The sequence below is a fragment of the Diadema antillarum genome, unplaced genomic scaffold (genome assembly GCF_040938485.1).
Source record: "Diadema antillarum isolate AM-2024a unplaced genomic scaffold, OU_Dant_1.0 scf00000006, whole genome shotgun sequence".
Taxonomy (NCBI): domain Eukaryota; kingdom Metazoa; phylum Echinodermata; class Echinoidea; order Diadematoida; family Diadematidae; genus Diadema; species Diadema antillarum.
Genome location: NW_027270895.1, coordinates 1,914,189 through 1,925,345, shown reverse-complemented (window position 1 = coordinate 1,925,345; position 11,157 = coordinate 1,914,189).

Below are 11,157 nucleotides of genomic sequence, written 5' to 3'. Positions count from 1 at the left end.
ATAAAGATAGATACTTTAGGGGCCTATGTGGTGTAAAATCCTGCTTGCCATCTTACCTCATTTTTTTCTGTTTGCCCACCGGTAACATCACAGACAAGCATGTCTCCCTCTACTGTCAGGGAGTAGACATCACGGCTGGCAGTCTTCACCCCTGAACTTTTGGCTGTCAAAGATTTGATGAACATCTCTATCTCTGCTGCACAGTATGAGTACTCCATCTAGAGTCTCCTGGAAAGCAATATCAACAGATCGATTATTGACAATAAGTTATTATGCCGTTAAAAACTATTTTAAAACTGACTTCAGAAACTCTGCAATCTGACTGGTCAAATATCATACATTGATTTTTACTGATCCACACCAAGCCATGTGTCTGGCAAAATCTAAATGCATGGCTCAAGCCTTGTGGTAATGTAGGTGTGGGCGACGCAAGATGGGGAAAAAGGTTGAATTTCATGAATTTACCTGCAGGGCAATTCCGCAGTTAGGTGGACATGACATGGATAAAAGAAATGTGCCTCTTTATCTTACTCTTTAATTTAGGTATCAACTAATGCCATGGATGTTCACCAATCACTAAGGTCTTTCAAATTCAGTAGATTTTATTTTTCATATTCATTGATTTTGCGAGATCTAAAACCATCATTTAAAATGTACATGTGGGACTGGGGGTGCTGAAATTCACTTAAATGCAAATTACAGTGGGTTGCTTTGAAATTTTTTCCTTAAATTTTTGCTAAAAGGTAAAAGATGAATACATTTGAATACTCCAGAAGTCATGTGACATTTTGTTGATTACAAAAGGGTGAAATGACCTGCGGAATTACTCCGGACAAATGTAACGTTACTAACCGTAACGTTACTAACCATGCATTTGGGGTCTAGCTAATAAATCATCGGTCGAACTTCTAAAAATATTTGTGTGAACATTTGTCATGACGCAATAATTGAAATTAATGCAACACTTTGTTTTAAGTAACTTGAAATTTTGCACACTTTTTGTTTCAAGACATTGATTTTTTTGTCATGTCCTTTTTTCGTAACGTTACTAACCAGCCCTTTTAGTTGCCATAGCAATTCTAATATTTATTGGATTGTACTCATTCTTTTCTATATCATAGACCTAGGAAGGATGAACATGTTTTAAAATGATTTTGACTTGAAATGAATAAATGGTGATTTAGTAGTAAAAATAAATATCTAAATTTCTTTAAATGTAACGTTACTAACCGCGGAATTGCCCTGCAGGCCAATTTTTTTATTACACAAATGATGCACAGGCCTATTTCGTGGATCACTGAGAACTGGATGCTCTTGTTTTATTTTGGAAACAGTCTGAGACCCACTCGCTACACTCATGGGTTTAAACAGTTGTAAAGTTAAACTCACACATTCCATTCTTACCGGTCCACTCAGTCCTATGCATAATTTGTATAAATGATAACAAGGGTACCACGTAGCTTTTCTCTTTTTTTTTCCCCCCTTCTTTTTTACTACAGTATTTGCCCGGTCAGGCAAGCAGATTTTCAAATTGCTGCAGAACACTTGCCGGAAAATGAATTTTACTTGCCCGAAAAGACATTCCAAAGATATGAGAAAATGATTTGGAAAATCACCTGTAAATCAAGGGCTTGATAAAACACAGTCATTTGAATCAACAGCAGATGTTGATTCACACGCTTGAACACATTGGAGTAACAAATTTGGTTTGAGTGTTGGTGTAGGATTGCATTGAGACTTCTTCACGCAAGTGTTGGACTGTACGCTGTTGCTAAAATTAAAATGCATTGCATCAAACTAACAGTCATGAATATCATTGGGCTTCTGTATGATTGACTTCAAGCTTCAATCATGGGTTTGCTTGAAGGGGGTGGGGGAAAAGTGGGAAAAAAAAATAAAAGTGGCATCAAAATTTTGTGCTTGCCGAGTTGTTTCGCTGGTTTGAATCGATAGTGTTGACTGTTTACGAATATCGCCTGGATCCATTTTAAACTTACCAGTCACTAGATCTATAATAGTCTAGCTAACCACTGCTAATGTTAGATTATAGATACCCCCAACTGCCTACGAACAACCAGAGCCTATAACATTCAGCATACTTTACTACGTACTACAACCGCATTGCCTTAAGTTACAGGGAGTTCATAATAGACTTAACCAACTTAATTTGTAACATATAATTGAGGAGTCTATCTTTTTTTAAATCACTTAATAATCAGGTTGTGAATTCATGTGAACAATTTTTATTTGATTGAAGCAAGGTCTACCGAAGAGGAAGAAATATATCTAAAGTTTACCTTGAGATACTAAATGATAAAGCACTCCACTTGCCGACCAACATGTTCACGGTTTGGTATGACGATGAAATGGTATTGGTAAGTTTACTCCCAATTAACGTTACTTCTGCTTCTCACCACTCACTGTGACTCAGATACTTGCTTGGAATAGCCGGAAAAGGATAAGAAACTGTAATGTTAGTACTATGTAGATCTAGAATCAGGGGCGCCGAATTAGATAGTAAGGATAGGAGCTATAGTAAGTTTCCTCATTACTCATCAACAGTTTAATACTAAATAGGATTAAAGTGTAACACTCAAGCGTGCACGCTTAACTTTCATATTTTGATATGCATGGGACTACGTGCTAAAATTACCGTATCAATTGATCACGTCACACGACTTATTTCAGTTATGTATCGAAGGAAAATCATAAGTGCAGTAATTATTCCGTAACAAGAAATAAAGGAGGGCTGTAAATCAAGTAAAATATCTCTGAGTGTTATATTCTTACTTGCGACTGCCACTCGTAGTTGTAATGCACTGCGCTGCGGACGACGCAAGCATGTCGTCGTCTCTAGTTCGGATGCAAGACCACGTGTTGATGGATGCAACCACACACTGTATTTACTGATTTATGAAAGGTAGTCTCTAGTATAGTGCAAAAGGTGGTCTCCAGCAAGGGTTCCAATGGCGTCACGGAACTTCCTCTCGAGAGTGAGTGCTGCCTTTCGGGGTGTCCACTTGTCCATGCTTGTGGAAAATACAGTACAGCTCATTTCTGAAGACCATTTTTTGAGGTTGAGATGGAGCTTGAAGTTTCCAGTGTATCTTTATGAATATTTTTAGATAATGAGAAGCTGATTATGAAATATGAAAGATAACGATTCTAAGAGAAATTTGTAGCAGCTCAACTTTTCTCCAGTTTCTCTCCTTCACAATCTCTCTCTCTCCGCTCCGATTTCTCCGTCTTTCCCACTCTCTCTCCTCCTCTCTCCGTGGGTCATTTATCCTCCCCGCTGGTTCTCTTCAAAACAATTCCAAGGTAACCGCTTGACAACACTGACCACTTGTTTCACTGTCTGATACCAGAGAGGTGAGTCACCTCTCTACTGTTCTACATGTATAAACACCGACTGCTCTTTGTGCAAAAATGCAGAGCGTATCACAATTTCACCGTCGTCACATCAGTGACTGGCTCCCACAACTTGGTGCAGAGCCTCTAATAAACCATCCAATCTACAATGTACGCTCGGAGTGGCTCGTTGTCTTCATTTCCTATAGTGTATTCGACCTTAATTAATTAGTGAGTAGGTGTTGCTACCACTACACAATCATCATAATACCACTCGCTAAATTGGTGACCCCGTATTACGAACAACAACGCAGCAATCATGACTGACACGACATCAACTCCAACCACGCCCGAGCTTGCGTCAACAATGGCTGCCGACACTACTGCCTCTCTGCACCTTGAGATGGATATTCCTGATTGCCTAAGTCCATCTCCCCTCTCTCGGAGCCGATGTTCTGCATCACTGTAATCTGCTTTTCGACATGCACTTCTCAACTTTGCATCAACGGGATCGCTCCTTTTTCTCGTCACCGGCCCGCTGCCACGTGCACTCGACCAGCCCGCGGCCATTCCGTCAATATTTTCACCTTCCCTCGATCTCGTGCACGCATTTCATCGACACACCTATCGACATTTCAACCACGCTTCTCTATGAGCTACTCCCCGACTCAACTGGTTCTCTGAACCATGTTACGCTTACTGCCGGGGAAATTCATCGCGCCCATGACGAACTAACATCTATTCGACGATTTCGACCCCGCCATTTACGCCGGCACTTACGCTCATCTTTTGTACGTCACAACGCAGTCGACGACGACATCGCCCGCCACGCCAACGCCAATCATCTTCGAACATGCCATCGCAACGAGCACGCTGCATGTTTTTGCCCGCCACATGCCGCCCGGCCGCCGTCTACTTCACCCTCCGCACGACTCGACGGTTCCTTCGGCAGGCACGCACGATCGACATCCACGACCGCCTAATCGTAGTCTGGTTTCCAGACCCTTTGCCAACTGGACTCCGCGGCGACGAACTGGCTCCGCGGCGACGAAGTCGCCACCTTTGCCGAACGCGAGAAAATCAACTTAAACTATACTAGTTTTCGACGTTGAGGGCGTTAATATCATGGATAGCGAAATAGTATGGGCAGAGGGTCTGGAAGCCAGACTACCTAATCGCCGCATTGACACCGACACCTGCCAGCACGACCTGCCTTCAACCGCACGACGCCATTCGAATCGCTCGAACTCTCGACACGATATGATACGAATTGCTCAACAGCTGTCGCTTCGACACGATACGACACACCGCGATACGAATCGCTCAACTCTCGCAACGCCACGATACGACTCGACCTCGCCGACCGTTGCCGCATCGACCGCCACGAACTCTCGATCGCTTTCTGCCTAATTTTGACTCGACCTCGAACACATCGCGCATCGCCTTCTACCAGCACGACTCGCTGCTGCCGCTGGCCATCTCGCGCTTGCCAACTATCAACACGACATCTCCAGGCGACTCACTGTCCGGTCGAGAGACCGTTGATAGCTGACAATCTGACATTGACATCGACCATCCATTCAGCCCGACCGACTCGTCCACGCCACTTACGTCCTACTGACTACAGTTAGTCTTCGTCAACCGCGATAGCCGGACTTTACCCGAGCACGATATAATCGCAAGCGATAAAAAGACTCAGTCATATTCAGGACATTCGTGTTGGACACTCATTTCACCGTTTGTATCGTGATTACTTTATCATGTCTGTCAAGTAAGCATTACCTTGCACATTTCCATTGTACTATGATCATGCTTTAATTCTCTAAATTTCTATGTTGCCTTTCGATATGCGATAACACGGTTTATAAACACTGCCTGCAACGACACGCGTCAAACTGCCAGTGATTATTTTTGTATCGTCATCTTGAAACGAAAACATGTAAATTGACAGAATTATTGTGTGCAAATTCCAATTGTTCATACGTTTGCCAAATCCCATGCATTTTAATTGTACATGACGCATACAATTCGATAAGTTCATTGCTTTGAAACGTTCAGCATAATTGGCATTTGTTCCGTTCGCATTTCTCGAACCACGTTCACTTTGGCATTGTCATGTATACGATTACATAGCGCGTTTCATGCCTTACAACGGTTCACGAAATTTAACATAACGAATGTTAATCATTATGTACGTTTTTCAAACCATTCTGTACATTTTATAATTTCCATGTGTGCTCTAGCCTCGCTGCATACTTTTACATTTTCTATCGTTCCCATCTCTCTCTTTCACCTTTCGACAAATGTTCGAGAAGCTCACTAGGGGGGAGCTACTGTAGCAGCTCAACTTTTCTCCAGTTTCTCTCCTTCACAATCTCTCTCTCTCCGCTCCGATTTCTCCGTCTTTCCCACTCTCTCTCCTCCTCTCTCCGTGGGTCATTTATCCTCCCCGCTGGTTCTCTTCAAAACAATTCTGTAAGGTAACCGCTTGACAACACTGACCACTTGTTTCACTGTCTGATACCAGAGAGGTGAGTCACCTCTCTACTGTTCTACATGTATAAACACCGACTGCTCTTTGTGCAAAAATGCAGAGCGTATCACAATTTCACCGTCGTCACATCAGTGACTGGCTCCCACAACTTGGTGCAGAGCCTCTAATAAACCATCCAATCTACAATGTACGCTCGGAGTGGCTCGTTGTCTTCATTTCCTATAGTGTATTCGACCTTAATTAATTAGTGAGTAGGTGTTGCTACCACTACACAATCATCATAATACCACTCGCTAAAAATTCAAAGCTTAATTTATGAAAATTGTTATTGAACTAGCTGTGATGTCCAAAACAAAGCGATCCTATTATTGGCACCCACATTTTTTTTCTTTTTTTTAAAGGATAACTTGTTTTACTTTGATTTCGGATATGCAGCTATTTCAAACCAATTTCATCAAATAAACTTTGAATTCCTTTTAGAATTGTATGCTTTCTTAACATTTCATACCAGCTAAGTATCTGGCTAAAAGCTTAAAAGCTGAATTCTCACCTCAACCAATGCCAGTCTAAAGAAGTTATTCACAACATCGAATAATGATAATTATGTAAAGAAATATTGGTCTTCCAAATAAAAACTATGATTATAGTATTTGCCAAGTGGTTGCTTGAAAGACAATCCGAACAAGAATCAATAACTTTATTTAACCCTTTCAGTGCCAACACTGCAAAAAGTCCGGTGTTAAATAGTGAACACCGAGCTGGTTTAAATTTTCGGTGCTCATTTATGGTGTTAAATTAACACCTCCGGGTGTCGTTTCTAAACTTTAAACTGTTTTTTGAAGAGTTTCTTAGTAACTGCACTTCTTGTTGATTTTTAATTCAAACAAGACGATCAAGAATTTTACATTAAAATACTAGATTTTTGAAAAAATGTAAAAATAAATTTACACCAAAGTAACACCAGCTGGTGTGGTCTCTTATTGAAGCTGGACGGGTGTTAAACCATTGATATTAACACCAACAAATATCAAATCAACACCATGTGGTGTCATTTTTTAATTAACACAAGTACAGTGTCAAAATAACACCAGGTACAGTGTCAAATTAACACCACGAAGTGTCAGGTGAACACTTTTCAACACCATCACAGTGCATTTTCAACACCTGTGGGTGTGGTCCTTTATTAAAGTTTGATCGGTGTTAGATTTAACACCCGTGGTGTTAAATCTAACACCGATGTTTTTTACAGTGAATGAGTGAACTGTGCACAAATTTTGCACACAACGAATCTATGAACAGGTAATTAGTTTGGCATGTAAAGAGTTGAAGAGAAAAGACTTGCAATTTGCAAACACAAGACTGAAATCGTAAGACAGTAATATAGTGGGGTGGCTTAGTGACAAATATACTGATAATCGTGACACGCCGGACAAAAGTGTCATTTTTTCCTCAGACATTTGTATATATATAAAGATCAAAATTAGGGGGTGCTCCAAGAAATCCGCTAACAGAAAAAATGAGAAAACGCCCTTAATTTGTACATAACAATAATGTCTGAATTCAAAGACTATACACAGGGCATTCGCCAGATTTCTGTACAATGCAATGCAATGTACATGGTTGCTAGTCTTAAAATTCAGACCCATAATACGACATATTATGTGCATGTTTACAGTAATACACCATTTTTACTGGTTTTCCTATGGTAACAGGTGGTTAGTCTGTGTTGCAGACCTGAGGGAGGTGTGTTGGAATAGTCCAGTTTTCTTAAGCACCTTTTCATTAAATAATTTGATATAATTTCTGGTAAAGGATTTTTTTAGTACTGTCTACCTCCTGTAGAGAAATGGCAAAGAGTGACATGTGACTCTGGCTCAGATACTTTAAATCTTGGGCAATGACTTAGCCAGATGTAGGACTATGTCACAGCTCATTTTTTCTCCCAGAACTACTAGTTCACCAGTAGAAGAGCTGCATATTCCATTGAGAACTTAAGGTTTTGGGTATTGCCATACATATTTCCTAACAAATTTAACCCGTTTCCTCCAAGATTGTGTGAATTCCATAGGTTTAGCGCAGGGATTACCTGGTTCCCGTAAGCAATTTTTATTGTCCGCACTTCCCCTCTCTATACGTTTCTTATTTCTTATGGGGGTTATTCAAATGTTTAAAAAGGTTAAAAGTTTGTTTTCATAGATGAAGTTGAATTTAGACAATTTGAATATTTTTAAAAATATATTGATATTTGTAATTTCACTCATAAAGACTTAAAGCGGTTTGAATATTTTTGGTCTGATAGCTATGTATAGACATGTTATTAAAAAGTAAAAGCAATGTTTGATTGGTTCACATTATCCAAAGAGGGTGGGATGTAGTTGGCTGGTGAACAAAGTCTATGGGGGAGTTTAAAAAGTTGATAGAAATAAAACAAAATCGGTATAGAGCAGAATCTAAATCATAATATAATATGACAAAATTTCCGACCCCAAAGGCGGTTGATTCTATGATGCTTTATGTCAAAATACATTTCACCAAAATACATGTGATTGATAGGAGGAAAAGGTATAGTACATTAAAAACAATATAGTTCAACTAACCCCATTAGTCCAGCAGCATAATGAAATGATTGTTAAGTTTTTCGCCTTGTCAATTGAAGATGATGTTACATAATGACAATTATCAAAGTCAGCTAGATCTAGTATATCAAGAAACCAAAAAGAAGGGGTGGGGTGGGGAGAGAAGAATGAAGTAAGTTATTAGTATCTGTAGTTTTGGTTTTCAGTATATTCATTTTAATTTCCTTAATTTCCGTTAGGTCATCATGGATTGGAGCATTTGTGTACTAGTAATCTGCCAGGAACAAAAACAAGAAAAACTTAAAGGTCCTATACACTTTTGGGAGAGTGACTTGAAAAAAATGTTCAGGATATCACATTTTATGCATAATATGTGTAGGTCTGGGGGCATTTCATGAAGCATTTTGTCCGACAAGTTGTCGGACAAATTTGCTCTCTGCCAATCAGATGCAAGGATTTCTGTAGTTTGTAACAGTTTGTCAGAAAAATATCTGACCAAACTGCTTCATGAAATGCCCCCCCCCCTGTTGTATCACAAGACATCCTACCATAATTTTTATACAGTTTTTGCAATCAAAGCAAACATATAAAGAGATATCAGTATTTTTCTCATTAAAGCATAAATGCGGACGGTTTAGTCTGGAAACATGTTATCATAGAAATATTGTTCACATTTTGTGTTATCAACAATACTTAACATTGATTATACAGATTCATTTTTACAGAGGTTCTTTCTATCCGTAACTCACACTTAAGAACAATTTTCAAGCACTAATTTTGGGTTTTTGCCTTTAATTATCCACAAAAAGGAGGACTCAATGCATAAAAGGTGTATGCTTTATTTTTGGAAAATGTTGAGGAGATCAGGAAAATTATATATATTGATGTAGATTTTGGACCTGAAGGAGCAGTTGAAGCATTTTTAAGAAACAATGCCTTGTGGCATCGTTCTTATCATCATGAATTAATAATGACAAACTCAAATGAAAATTGGAGGGGGGGGGGGGGAGAAAAGACGAACATATTGACATGAGACAGCTTGGTAAAGATTAAACGCTATAATAGACAATGCAGCCTCTTTTCTCAGTTCATACTTATCCAGAGTGTGTGCTTTCTTTCCAGTACCGGTATTATTATTTAGATAGGTTAGGGGAATCCCTTTGAATTGTGTGATACATCATTTTAAAGCTTACAGTCTGCTCTTTCAGAATCTGTCCTTAAAGGACAAGTCCACCTTCATGCACACATGGATTCAGTGAATACAACAATATTAGTAGGACACATCACAGAAAGCTTGGAAAAAATCGTATAATCCGTTCAAAAGTTATGATTTTTTCAGGTATCTGCACAGTCGCGGCTGGATGAAAAGACTACCACAGTGTATGATGTCACATGCGCACATTCTAAGGAAAATAAAATGAGAATTTCACAAAACCATACTTTTTGAATAAAGTTCACATAGTTTCTTTGACTTGCTACTGACGTATGTCAAGGGTAATATTATCCCCCCTGCCTTCTGAAAGAGAAGTCGAGTATCCTTTTGTAAGCGAAAATAATTTATGTTGAATTTTCTTTATTCATTCTTTATATCGTTGTACACATGTGACATTACAAGGTATAGTAGTCTTCTCATCCAGCCTCGACTGCATGAGCAGAAACTTCAAAAATTCATTACTTTAGAACGGATTGTCCAATTTTCCTCAAACTCTCACTGATGTGTTCTACTATTGTTGCTGCATTCACTCAACCCACATGCTATAAAGGTGACAAATCTTTGTCTGGCGACTTTTTTGTTGATCAATTATACCAACCCTGATGGAAATCTCTTCAAATTCATAAGTTCTGAAGTCTCCTTTAAGTTTAACCAAAATCTATATATATAGTTGCCATGGCAACATACCACTTAACACTAATGAAAAGTATTTCAAACCTCTATACATCCCGTCGATCAGTTGTACCTATTCAAATGGAATCTCTTCCAAACTGGAAAATAGCCTCCTGTAACTAACTTCAATAAAAACCCTAGTTTTGGGTTGCCATGGCAACGCACAAATCAACAATTATATTTGACCCCTGGTTTATACTCTTGGTACCTTCTATACAACGTTCATATCAAATTTTGTGAAAATTGAATCTTCCTCCCTCGAGAAATAAACAAAAACATGATTTTTAGAAAAAGTTCATTGACCTTTGACCTTTTACCTTTGGAAAATTCACTCCAAATTCAATCAAAATATTTTACTTGTTCTCAATATTCTTCCTGCCAAGTTTTATCCAGATTGGATATTCCTGACCTGAGAAATAGTCAAAAAACCAATTTCACAAATAAAGGTCATTGACCTTTGACCTCTGACCTCCTTCCCAGCATCAATTTTCTTGGAGCACCCTATTTTTTGAGAAGGTACATCATGAAGTACCTTTGGTGAAAAAATCATGCTTTTGTCCGCCGTGTCACGATAATTTCACTAAGCCACCCCACTAATATACGTGCTGATGACGCCATCATTGACATTTTCCATTCAGCGATTATAAAAAGAAAAAAAAAAAGAACATTGCATCGTTGACGTAAATGAAAAATTAAAAAGATCTTTGCAAAAGACATTGTACAGTGCACTCCCGTTATAACAAACATGGTTAATACGAAATTTTGGATACAACAAAGTAAATTTTAGGACCCAAAATTATCGGCTATAATATAGCGCCTTTGCTATAGTAGACCAGCCAAACCTCAAAAAA